The sequence below is a fragment of the Sinocyclocheilus rhinocerous genome, unplaced genomic scaffold, assembly GCF_001515625.1.
Source record: "Sinocyclocheilus rhinocerous isolate Xijiao unplaced genomic scaffold, SAMN03320098_v1.1 scaffold130, whole genome shotgun sequence".
NCBI classification, from domain to species: Eukaryota; Metazoa; Chordata; class Actinopteri; order Cypriniformes; family Cyprinidae; genus Sinocyclocheilus; species Sinocyclocheilus rhinocerous.
In genome coordinates, this window is record NW_015623500.1 from 9,072 (window position 1) to 22,853 (window position 13,782).

The 13,782-nt window shown below is 37.4% G+C and overlaps 1 long non-coding RNA gene across 1 annotated transcript; it reads right to left on the minus strand.

Annotated features, from left to right (window-relative positions):
- Window positions 1–1,316: 1,316 nt before the first annotated feature.
- On the minus strand, window positions 1,317–13,472 carry LOC107705226 (uncharacterized). The gene is made up of 3 exons (XR_001636052.1): window positions 13,413–13,472; window positions 7,970–7,977; window positions 1,317–1,336 (listed from the first exon to the last, which is right to left on the minus strand). It is a non-coding gene; the product is annotated as an uncharacterized LOC107705226 (long non-coding RNA).
- Between the last annotated feature and the right edge of the window lie 310 nt (window positions 13,473–13,782).

The window sequence follows — 13,782 nt, forward strand, 5'->3', positions numbered from 1 at the left end:
TCACTGTATTTACAATAAGACGAAATATATCAAACACCACTGTCCGTTTTCGTTTTCATTTAAACATATTAATAGCCGCAGAAATGTTTAGGGAACGTACATGGCCTACATTACAATGAAACGAAATACTATATCAAATATTGCCTGTTTTAATTTTAATTTTAACATATTAATAGATTAATACAATAAAGACCAAAGATTACCTGTTAAGATTTATCCAAAACGAATTTATATATCTTATGTTTATCCACTACAGAGACATCAGAGCCAGCGGCAAATGTCAGAAGGACTAGCCGAGTTGAGGCTGCTCTCGTCGGGATACATGAGCACTTTCTGAGGGGCAATTTTTTACCCAGAACTTTATTTAGATCCTGGTTTTTGCGGTGGAAACACACCGAGTACCGGCCCAAAGTCCCTAGTTCCTGGGGAAAGTTCCTGCAGTGGAAACGCGGCTATGGCTTTTCATATCACTGCAATGCTGATGACACTCAACCGTACCTCTCATTCCATCCTGATGACAAGTCTACTGAGGTGCAAAGGCCAGTCCAGAGAGTGAGCTCAACTTCCTGTGTGTGATTCTCATCCAATGTCCGTCCTTACTCAAAACACTCTATTTGAGTGTTTGAGCGGACACTGGACTCAATCAACAGTGCACATTAGCGCGTGTGTCACAAAATAAATAGCAAGCCTAAAACAAATACTTCAGTTAATGCTTCATAAACAGTTTAATTGCTTCTGGCTGAGGTCGACAGCAAACTTCTCATAATGTCCCTTTCTCACGCCGCACAGCAGTAACATGAGGACACAGTGTTATATTGTTAGCTGCCAAGGCCGCACATTAGTAAACGGTCTGAGTGGGACAGGTAGTGCGATGGTGAGGCAAACTGAAGACTGATCGTGTCTGAAGCAGAACTGCATCTGAAGCTGACTGTGAACAGTGTGCAGTGGTTCAGTGTTCAAATATAAAGTTGGTCCTAGACCGGCCTAAAAGAAAAGACCATGATGAGTCACTCCTTTCCCCCGGACCCAGTGTGACATAACAGGTGTTTTGTGGCAGATGTGAATGAACTCCGGTAGGTTTAGTCTTCCCAACAAAAGCAGCAGTGACTGATAGATATAAAGGAACAAGGTGTGGCTGCATTTCTGTGTGAGAGAGAGAAAAGGGAAGGAAAGCGCACAAAAGCAGCCAGATAGTTTGTTTTGAAGGAGGAGAGAAGAAAGAGAGCTAACAAAAAGTATCAGGGTACAACTATGGTTTTAGGATATGTACCACGCTATTCTTTGAAGTAGCTTGTAGCACCATCATTCAAGTACACTATGCAAGTACTTTTTTTTTCTTAAAGAAATAGTTTTATTCGGCACGGATGCATTAAGATGATCAAACAGAGGTAGTCTGAATGGTAGTGTTTGCAAAGTCATCTTGAAATAAGTAACACTAAAAAAGGAAAATAGAAGCTATGAGGTTTATATTTTTCAGGAAGAAAAAAGCAAGGAGTTTGATGACAGCTGAAGACCCGTGATAGGGAGCATTTGAAGACTAAACACGGCCATCAGTGTGTGCTGCAGAGAACAGAAAACATATGGAGGAAGCTCAGTTGGAGAGGCAGTTTGTGTCTCTTAAAGGCTGTTCGTTTTGAGTTACTGTCTTCCCATTTACCCTCTAGAATAGAGCTTTGTGACTTCAGGAGCCACCTGGGAACACACACACACATATACACCACCTTCTGCGTCTCCCTTCCTTCCTATTACTGAGTCTCCTTATGTTCCTTTGTTTTTCTTTCTGATTACCTTACAAAAAATACTATATCAATAAAAACTTTAATAAAACATTAATATCAATGGATAATAATATCTCTTTGATGTATAAAAAGTTCAAAAGAACAGCATTTATTTGAAATAGAATTTTTTGGTAACATTATAAAAGTCTTTACTGTCACTTTTGATCAACATAATGTGTTATTCCTGAATACAAAAAAAAAAAAAAACATTTAATTTATTGTGAAGTGCCTATAGGAAGGTGTGTCATTAAAATGATCACAAAAGGATACACCTTCTTTCTTCTATGGAACACAAAAAGAAAAGACAAATGTGCAGAATGTGCGTTTTCCTCAATACAATAAAAAATAAATAACCTACAAAACTGACAAAAACATGCACTACAAAAATAGCCAAAAAACATAATTCATATGATAACACAGGTTCTTAAAGGGACAGTTCACCCAAAAATGAAAATTTGATGTTTATCTGCTTACCCCCAGGGCATCCAAGATGTAGGTGACTTTGTTTCTTCAATGTGCGCGCCCAAAGACAGTTGGACATAGTGGTGTATTAGAGGTGAAAAATGATATAAATACTGTTCGGTTTCTAGCACAAACCGATCGTTTCGTGTCTTAGGACATCAATGTGTCGTCACGAGCCGCAGGGTTTAATTTGGATTTGTCTGTGCATGTTTTTTTAACTCTCATAGATTTTGTTACCATTGCCATGCATTATACGACTGATAGACTGCAACGGCTGGACTTAAAAATCATAATTTGTGTTCTACTGAAGAAGCAAAGTCACCTACATCTTGGATGCCCTGGGGGTAAGCAGATAAACATCAAATTTTCATTTTTGGGTGAACTATCCCTTTAACAAAACAGGTTATCATGCATCTCGTCATTGATGTCAATCCTGGCATACATTTTGCTGTGCCATATTTAAATGAGATTTAAGACATTCTGCTAAATATTAACCAAAAAACAAACAAAAAAAACACACAGGTTTATAACAGCAGAGAGAGTAAAAGTGCATGTGGGTGACGTAATACAATTGCATGTGCATGTCAGTGTTGCTATTGTAAGCGAAAACTTTTTTAAAGCTAAAATAAAATAAAATGTATTAGATGAAAAACTTAAACTGAAATTAAAGATGCTGCCTCTGCAATAAAATAAGTTAAATTACTTAAATAACTAAATTAAATAAGTACTAAACTAAAAAAAACTAACAAAACAAAGCTAAAAAGAAATAGTATAAAAAAAACAATTACAAAAGCACATAAAATATTTACTAAAAAATTAAATGAAAACTCAAAATATAAAAATAAATGCTAATTCAAAATTAAGAAAAATTTTATAGTATATAAACAAATACTAATAGGCGCACACAATGTCAATTGTCTGATCATCAGGTCATACATATACTGTAAGATGCAACTGAAACTTGTTCTCATGCCAAAGTCATGTGCAAAATGGTTTATCGCAACTCAAGTCCAGTCAGCAGTCTGTAACTGATAACAACCTCAGTGCTCGACAGGGAACAAGGGTGTTTTGACAATAGCTGCCATAGGACAGATACTATTACACTGCTAATAGTGGCTCCTGCATTGAAGACGATGAGGTCATAAAGTTTCTTGCCAGGAGTTTCAGTGATAAAACGGGCCTTATCTCCATTTGAACTCATACTGTTGCTCTACTTTGTGTTTTCAAAGTGGGTGTGCTCAAAGACTTTTCTCATTTCCACAGATCTCAGCACCGGGTGACAGTAAAGCAGTGCTTTGATTCCATATTTCACTCAGTAAAGATACAACAGATGGCGCGAACGGATTCAAGTAATATAGGTAAAGAAAAGAATAAAGGCAAAGAAAAGGGACCACGTCTAAATACTCCCCATAGGGCTAGTAACATTCCTGCGAGATTGAGACGTGGGAACCGGTTGAAAGGTGCACCCCTACATGAGCGTGACCGTGTGTATGTTTATACTGCTGATCTGTGCATGAATTCATAGGCCCCACGCATAGTTCAGCCCAATTTACATTCCCGTCAACGTTCAAGGCGTGCGGACAGGGGAGGAGAAGTGACGATGGCTCATCCTCATTGATTGTGGGAGAATAAAACACGGCCGACGGCTGTGGCCAAAGCCTCTCTCTCTCACGCAGGCTAATTTATAACCCCAACCTCGTTCATGAGAAAGAGGCTGCTCTGTTTTAGAAAACACCTATCAATCTCTCACTCTCACACAGCTCACAAAGTCCTTTGAATCGCTGCGAGACAATCTAGCCTCTCGGGGGGGATTTCTTTATGCTAGCGTGACCAAAACGTGTAACTATGTCAGACTGATAAAATCAACACAGGAAGAGAAAGAGATAGACTGAAAGAGTAACAGACTAGAGCTGAGGTAATGATCGTCTGAATGACACCAGAATCAGGACACACAAAATCACAGAGGTGTACCTAACTCTTTCATCCGCATGCTTTCGGATCTTCCCTCGCTTTTTCCTCACAATCTGAAGGTCCGATCATCTCTCATCCCTAAGTGGTCCATCTCTACCTCCCCCACGATGATACCTCTCCCTCAACTGTTCTTCAGAGAAAACAGGCCATTTCCTTCTCTCTCTCTCTCTCTCTCTCCCTCTGGCAGTGTGTACTATAACTCTCCTGAGATCTAGTAACACAACAGTCAATACCCCACTGTCATTACTCTTCATTTTCACTCTACGTAGTGAGCATCTGTGTGTGTATGTGTGTGTGTGTGTGACAGCGAGTAGCTTTCAACTCCCCACAGACACTCTGCTGTACAGCATGAGACACAAACTCATGGTGGGATAAATAAATAAGTGGGTAAAAAAAACACACAAATGCCACCAGCATTTCAAATCTGCTCACAGAGACTTAAATATTTGGAGATAAATACAAGTCGCATACTTGTTCGAACCGCATGCAATGCGATACAGCATAAAGCTTTTTTGTCTAATCAGCAGTGAGCGACAGGACATTTTGTCTGTGGCTTGGTTTTTAATCTTGTGGCATCCACAGCAAAATCTCACTGGAACAAAATTCCACTCCACATATGCTAAAGCAGCCTTTCATTTTGGAAAGTGGTTCATTTCCAATGGAGAGCAGTACAGGAGCTGTTGAGTTCCAATTGTTTGCATATGCAGATTTTTTTTAATTTAAGCTTCAGGCGCATTGAAATACTTGTGGCATTTAACTTTTTTGGCTAGACTGTATGTGATGTAGTCTATCAGCGTCAGTTAAGAATTACCAATATTTTTTGGTACTAAAACGTTATTATTTAAACAATATTTCTGTATTATGTTGGTTATGAAAAATGATGTGCAAAATAATTATTTTATAATTATTACATAATTATTTACATTAATTCACCATTGAAAACCTACTATGGTTTTCTTTCTGACATTTTAGCGGTCATTTGTTTTGTGTGGATGTATTCATAGATTCATTACTCGTTTATTTTACAATGATGAATAAGAGGAGCATAACAGCTGCTTCATAACCACTTTGAAAGTGCTATGTGATTGACATAGGCTGATCATTTGTTTGTGTGATTTTTTTTGGTTACACTTTATTTTAAGGTCCATTTCTCACTATTAAATGTGTACTAAGCAATATTTGATCAACGCTTTTGACCACAGTCCCTGACCGAGTCCCAAAACCCACTTGTAGCCAATCAGCAGTAGGGTTGGGTATCGTTTGAATTTTATCGATTCCGATTCCAGTTCCGATTCTACTTATCGATTCCGATTCTTATCGATTCCTAATTCCGATTCCAATAAGATAAAAAAATCCATTAAACAAATTTTAAGTCAAATATTTAGATGTCAAACATATTTATTCTGTTTTATGTCTATGGTTTTATCAAAAAAATACCACAGAAAAAAACAACTAGACTAATATAAATTTCAAACATTAAATTGTTAAAGACAAGTAAACAAATTAATTAGCAATAGCATAAATAAATAAAACTGAACAAATATGTCAGGTACAGAAATTTAAATCAAAAGTTTAAAAACACTGTATAGTTTTCTTTTCATAAATAAAATATTGATTAATCCTCATTAAATTTACGAAAGATATTCAGTCAGTTAATGATTTTCTTTTGTTCTTTGATTAACATTAATGATAGGCAGCACGTTTATTAGACGGCTGTCTCTTTAACACCGAACACACACAGATCTAAAAGTACTGTTACACATGCGTTTTCGTTCTCATCTGTTTGTGTTCACTTAAGACAAAAAAACGTCTGTGTTTATGATGATATACTGACATATTTCGTGCATACTGGTCGATAAATGTGAAAGAGAAGTCAGTTCGTTCTGGGAACAACCTTTGTGGAAATGCACGGAACAGTTCGAGAACGGACACAGGTCTGGAACCTGCATCGGGACCACTGTTCTCTGTGCTCGCGCTTCAGATGTGTGCGCTGCACGCAAACAGTGTGCAAGTTCTTTCCCTTCCTGCACTTAAATAGTTTAAAATCACGTTAAAATGCGAACGCGGGAATCGTTAAGCGGAATCGAAATGCACATGTCTTATCGATTACCCGATTATTGAAAATTTGGAACCGGTTCTAAAATGGAACCGGTTCTCGATACCCAACCCTAATCAGCAGTAAGGGGGCGTGTCTTGTAATGATAGAGAGAAGAGCGCTCAATTTGAGTGCACTGGACGGATATTAGCAGCTCGACTATAGATACAGAGAGATGACAGATAAAAAAAAAGAAAACCAAAACATTAAAAAGAAGGGTTATGATCAGGCTCTTCGGGGAGAGAACTCAAGGAGCGGAAGGCTTGGGATCGGATGCCGAGGTTGCGTTGTTTTTCTTCTTGATAGGTGAGTAACATTGATTTTGCTTTGTTTCACACAACTTATTCGCTTTTGTTTGAATATGCTTGCGTGTCATCTTCACTTGTTTCCTCGATCGTCGTTGCCATGGTTGTGTACGTATGTTTGGGGCGGAGATTTCAAAATAGGGGCGAGGTCCTGTTGGGCTATAGGCGTTTTTGTTTTGGTGCTTTCAAATATCAACATCGTTTGGCAAAAATCGCTTAGTGCACCTTTAACTAACCATTAACTACAATTTTTGCTTCAATAAACTCCTTATTACTGCTTATTAAAATAGTAGTCAACATTTGAAGTGGATCAAAACCTTTCACCAAAGTTGTCCTAAAACCAAAACAATACCCGTTCTTGTCTTAGGACAACTTTGATTAACTTTTTTGATCCAAATGTTGACTACTGTAGTTAGTAAGGTAGTTGTTAAGTTTAGGTATTGGGTAGGATTAGGGATGTAGAATATGGTCATGCAGAATATGTGCTTTATAAGTACTAATAAACAGCCAATATGCTAATAATATGCATGCTAATAAGCAACTAGTTAATAGTGAGAATTTGTATACTTTTCCATCATTTTTTTAATTCTTTGGCTATTTTTATGGTGAAAGCCATATTTGAGTTATGAAAAAAATGTAAAATAGAAACTAAACAGAATATTTAAGACCTATTTTCCAAAAAATTCCAAATTGAATTTGCATTAGCAGAATACACAATTTAAAAATGTTTTGAATTATTAAAGGGGTCATATGATGCGATTTCAAGTTTTCCTTTCTCTTTGGAGTGTTACAAGCTGATTGTGCATAGATAAGATCCCTGAAGTTGCAAAGACTAAAGTCTCAAAACCAAAGAGATATTCTTTATCAAAGTTAAGACTCTGCCACGCCCCCCTAAAACGGCTCATTCTAACACGCCCCCACATATCTACCTCACCATGTGGAAATATTTGCATAATGCGCCCAAATGATCACGCAAAGAAAGAAGGCGTGGTTTCAGGAACAGCAGTTAGTGTTGAAGCAGCCATGTCAAGGAGACGCTGTGTGTTTCTAGGCGAAAGCAAAAGCACTTTATTTAGCCTTCCGAAAGTAGATGCATTTAGGAATCATTAAGATCACTTACAACAGTACAGCAAGGCATTTGTGTTTTTAACATTAAAGCATGTCAACATATTCTGTTACACCAAATACACAAAATAATGATCTTTAAAAAAGCATCATATGACCCCTTTAACAATCCAATCAAATATGCTTGATAGGCAAAGACTGTTCCTGGGGGGCAAAATGCGACAGTTATATGCAAATAGCGGAGATAGTGGAAAGGTGGCTTAAATTCATATTAACCATAAAAAAATTTTGACTGCCACGTCTGGCTAGTATCAAGTTATCCCAAAGATTAGGCTACAGTTATGAATGAAAATTATTTTAATTTGTCATTGTTTTTACAAAAACAAATATTTTTCAAAACGTCTGTACAATAAAGCTTTTATTATAGTGGATGAATGTCTGGTTATGTTTGCAGACTGTGGGTGGAGTTGGTTCCATGAAAACAATGCTTTCCAGACAGTCACCTTCCTGATATCCTCATGCAGATAATCGAAACCAAAAGTAACTAGCTGAATGCAAAACTTTTTGAGTTCAGAACTTGATTTTCAGGCACTCTAATTGTGTGGAAATCTGCAGACATTCTTCATAGGCCTGCTTATAGATGATCTGTGACACAGTCTGCACGCAATGACTTCTGCAACAGTACCAAATCATGAAACTCTCTGCCCTTTCACCAAATCTGATTTTGTAATGGACAAAGGCATGCGATGAAAACTGACTAAATGGCATTCTGGGAATGACTCCATGCTGAACTCAATTAGAATTAAAACAATGACTCTACAGTTGCTGGACTTTGGCTATGGAGAGTTACAAACACGCACACAATCGCACAAAGCACACGTGAACGCACATACACGACTTCCTCTCAAGAAATTCCTGTCTGTAACAGTGGCGAGAAAACGAGCCCCTTGGTGCTTTTGGCACGAGCGTCAGTATTAACCCCAAGCCTGGCACTCCAGCACTTTGGAGACAATCTGCAGCTTTGTCTGAGCCACAACCAGTGTGCTGACAGAAGGAGGGCAGCTCTGCACTGTAGAAACGCCTCGCTTGTGAGCAGCCATTTATAAGGGTTGCACGAGGCAAGGTACCATTGAGTCCACCAACGTCACATCTTTGAAGTGGTCCTGGAAGCAGCTTTGTTCATAGTTCAGTATGAGTTATCCTTGTCAAATCTGAGAAATACTCACCCACAGGCCATAATTCAGTTTATATGGTCACTGTGGGCAGGAACACTTGAAGCTAGAGCTGAATAAGGAACTTATGAACAAATCTCTCCTCAATAGCTTACAACACAGCTTACTTTAACATGCACATTTATAGCAGGTTTTTGAATACTTGGGCTACAGTTTTCATCTGTCGGTCCATGAATTACAAATATTTGAAGGGTTAAATACACCCACTGAGGCAAACTGTAGTGCGACAAAGCCAAGCTGCAATCGCATTATCTAGGTCTGTGAGCGTGACTTCAAAAAGTGAACATTTTAAATAGACAAATTATTGTTATTGTTCCATTATTTACCATTCAAAAATGTGCAGTCAGTAAGATTCGTTTTCCCCAAAGAAATTAATAGTTGTATTCAGCAAGGACACATTACATTGGTGGCAGAAAAGACAATTATGTTACAAAATATTTCTATTTCATATGAACTTTCTATTTACTCAAAGAATCCTAAAAAAATATTCAGCAGCACAACTGTTTTCAATATTGATAAACTTAAGAAATGTTTCTTGAGCACCAAATCAGCATATCAGAATAATTTATGAATGATCATGTGACACTGAAGACTGGAAAAATCAACAATAATACTCTTAGTAATACAGTTTTAATGTATTTTTGATCAAATAAATACAGCGTGACCTAAATAAACTGACCTCTGGTATTGTATATATTAAGACATAGCCTACCTACATTAAAGATTCTAAGGCATATAATAAAAAATGTAACATTTAATGAAAACTTCTGATAAAAAAAAAAAAAATTGCCAGTCATGTATCATATTTGTGAAAGAGCCTGTGGAAATGTTGGCAACAAAATAATCTTTCAACACTTAACCTTGTGCAGGTCGTCATCAGTTATCTGGATGTGAGCCCAATGAAATAAGCGGAAGGAGATACAGGACAGACTAATCAAGAAATCATTACAATATCTGACCACAATTTAACAGATTAGAGAGCAGTAACCCAATAAACACAATAATACAGTAATACAGTTTTAATGTATTTTTGATCAAATAAATACAGCGTGACCTAAATAAACTGACCTCTGGTATTGTATATATTAAGACATGGCCTACCTACATTAAAGATTCTAAGGCATATAATAAAAAATGTAACATTTAATGAAAACTTCTGATAAAAAAAAAAAAATTGCCAGTCATGTATCATATTTGTGAAAGAGCCTGTGGAAATGTTGGCAACAAAATAATCTTTCAACACTTAACCTTGTGCAGGTCGTCATCAGTTATCTGGATGTGAGCCCAATGAAATCAGCGGATAATGATACAGGACAGACTAATCAAGAAATCATTACAATATCTGACCACAATTTAACAGATTAGAGAGCAGTAACCCAATAAACAACCTATGATATGGCTATACTATGTTTGGTTGCAACACCTCTTTAAAAATGATGTCAAAATATGAAAGGTATTGCAGTCCGAAGATAGAGTGAATGCAGGAATGTGCAGGCTACTTAAACGAGTGTAGGCATATGCGTGTGGGCGTGTGCAGACTACACAGAGCGGAAAAAGTGCGGCCCTCGAGCTCGGACCACATCAGGGCTCTCGAAGGAGGCAAGAAAGAGAAAGAAATATTCAGAACACAAGTGTTTAAAGATGCTCAAAAGAATCTCTCTCTATTTTATAATTAAACCCTGGACACTTGTAGGATACAGGACACTTAAAAATTTTTTACAAAAGCTGCCGCTGTCGTGAACGCACGTCAAATTCTGACACAGAAGAGAAGAAATTGCTGAATAAAAGTTATTTTTGTTTTCTTTGCACACAAAAATAATTCTCGTAGCTTCATAAAATTGCGGTTGAAACATTGATGTCACTTGGACAATTTTGACGATGTCCTTACTACCTTTCTCGCCCTTGAACGAGTCAGTTCTGTTGCTGTCTATGCCAGGTCAGAAAGTTCTCGGATTTCATAAAAAATATTTTAAAGTCCACATGAAATCAAAATTGAAGTTTTATGGCTTTTAGTATGAAAAGCCTTACGTTTATCTATAAGTGTGCTCCAAAAGAATGTCAAAATTTGCATTTACAAAATATAAGCATTCAAATCTTACAGTCTCTAACTTCCGTTAAAATGGATCAACGATTTTGATGACATCACCTTGCACTTCAGCTTCTCATCAAACTTTGTCCAATCAAATGCTAATAATAATATTAGAAAATCGCTGGGTATTATTCGATTATTATTCGAAAATCGCACCCCTCCCCCGCATGCACGCACAAACACCCATAAACAGAGAGAGACGGGATTCACACTTTCAATCTGTATGATAATCTGTTTAATTTAGAAGATAGGCTACCTTAACTCAAGCCATATAATGATTGTTACGTGCTGAAACATATTAATATAATGTTATACATAACCGAATGACAGCACGTATTAACATAACAGTCCGTCGTTTAGCATAAATCAACTGCTCATAAGGCTAGGATATTTCCATTTCAAAAAATGGAACCCCTAAAGGAAATAGATACGAGATGGGAGGAAAAATATACGTTACTTCAATATCTTCTGTCGCAATTATATCATTCGGCAATTATACTGTATAAAAACTAGTGATTTCTAAACTAGTGGCAAGGCCGATATATCGGCCGATATTTAGCATTTTTCGAATATCGGCATGCGTGTTGTCTGCGTGACGGTCGGTCCGTGCAAATTGAATGCGGACAGGAGGAGAGTTCAGCTTCACTGGAGACGCACGATCAACAAACTTTAAACTCTTGATTTCAAATTATGCTGCACTTTATGCATTTGCCCACTGTCATATTCATGTAATTTTCATTGCGTGCTGTATGTAAAACGAGTGTTAACTTGGCTTTATCTTTATTTGAAAAAATATATATCTATCTATATATATATATATATGATTCCCAATGCACACAAACTTCCCAGAATACAGAGTGCCCTGTTGGTTACAGTGTTTACTTCCTTTTTAATTAGATTTTTATCAAATATTTATCTATTTGTGAAAAAATGCTTTGTCTTTTAAAGTAAGTATATGTTTATTTTACACAATTATTTTTAATCCATTTTCAAATGATTTAAGGCTAGGATATTTCCATTTCAAAAAATGGAACCCCTAAAGGAAATAGATACGAGATGGGAGGAAAAATATACGTTACTTCAATATCTTCTGTCGCAATTATATCATTCGGCAATTATACTGTATAAAAACTAGTGATTTCTAAACTAGTGGCAAGGCCGATATATCGGCCGATATTTAGCATTTTTCGAATATCGGCATCGGCCGATAAATTTTTCTGTTTGGCCGATGTGTTCGAGGCGGGACTCTCACTTTCTCCCTTTTGTTCGCGGTCTTCGTTCAGTTCTGTCTAATATGGATAGAAGTCTATCTAATAATATAAACTGCGGGCATCAGGGAGCTGTTATTAATATGAGGGGCACTGAAATTGCTTTTGAACGCGCGCTTGTTTTTTACTTTCCCTTTCGAGATTCGCGATCACACGTATGGAGCAGCACTCTGCAGTACTTACCACACATTTTACAAGATTAGATGTTTGTCAGTGCTGCTCAGGATCTGCAAATCATTCGCCATCATCCTATCAGTCATCTCTCCTTACTTTGTTTATGTGGTAAGTGAAATGTAATGTACTGTAATGTTAACAGGCTACCGCTAGCAAGCGGCTAACCATGTCCCTTTAGTGGCTCCGTAGAACGCGTTATTTGTTTTCCGCGCCTTTCTGAACACGTGACGTGACATGTGCATTCAGCAAATACGCATTTATATAATTTAAACAAATCTTTGAATGACTAATGAACATTTAATTTCACAAACCTTGCAGACTTAGTCGAATCTAGTTCAGATCTTGTGAAGTGTGCATGTGTATCCTGCATGATCGCGTGTTGTCTGCGTGACGGTCGGTCCGTGCAAATTGAATGCGGACAGGAGGAGAGTTCAGCTTCACTGGAGACGCACGATCAACAAACTTTAAACTCTTGATTTCAAATTATGCTGCACTTTATGCATTTGCCCACTGTCATATTCATGTAATTTTCATTGCGTGCTGTATGTAAAACGAGTGTTAACTTGGCTTTATCTTTATTTGAAAAAATATATATCTATCTATATATATATATATATGATTCCCAATGCACACAAACTTCCCAGAATACGCAGCACTCTGCAGTACTTACCACACATTTTACAAGATTAGATGTTTGTCAGTGCTGCTCAGGATCTGCAAATCATTCGCCATCATCCTATCAGTCATCTCTCCTTACTTTGTTTATGTGGTAAGTGAAATGTAATGTACTGTAATGTTAACAGGCTACCGCTAGCAAGCGGCTAACCATGTCCCTTTAGTGGCTCCGTAGAACACGTTATTTGTTTTCCACACCTTTCTGAACACGCATTCAGCCACACCTCTAACCCAGTCGGGGGTGTTTGTGGTTTGCACAGAACTCTTATTTGACATCGTCCCAAATTACTGTAACCACAAGTCTACAGTGTGCGCGTGAGACAATGTGTTCTTCTGTTGTCTTTGACAGCTTTTAGGTGTGTTACTGGCAGCGCCACCCTCAGCTTACATGAACGCATCACCACCGCATCAGCGCGGAAAACATGGGGAATTTTTTTAAGACAATAATCGCACAATATTCTTTAATTAAATCTAAATCTTAAATCTTAAATCTTAAAACTAATCGAATATTTATTCTGTCAAATTCAGCTTTACCAAGCTCAATGGCTCTGGCCCAAGCTGTGATATAAACGAAACGCTATTAGCTATTTAAAAAAGGTTGCTTGATATGTCCCAACCTGTCTTCCTGTTTCAGTTGAAATGACGTAAACACATAGAATGACGCTGCG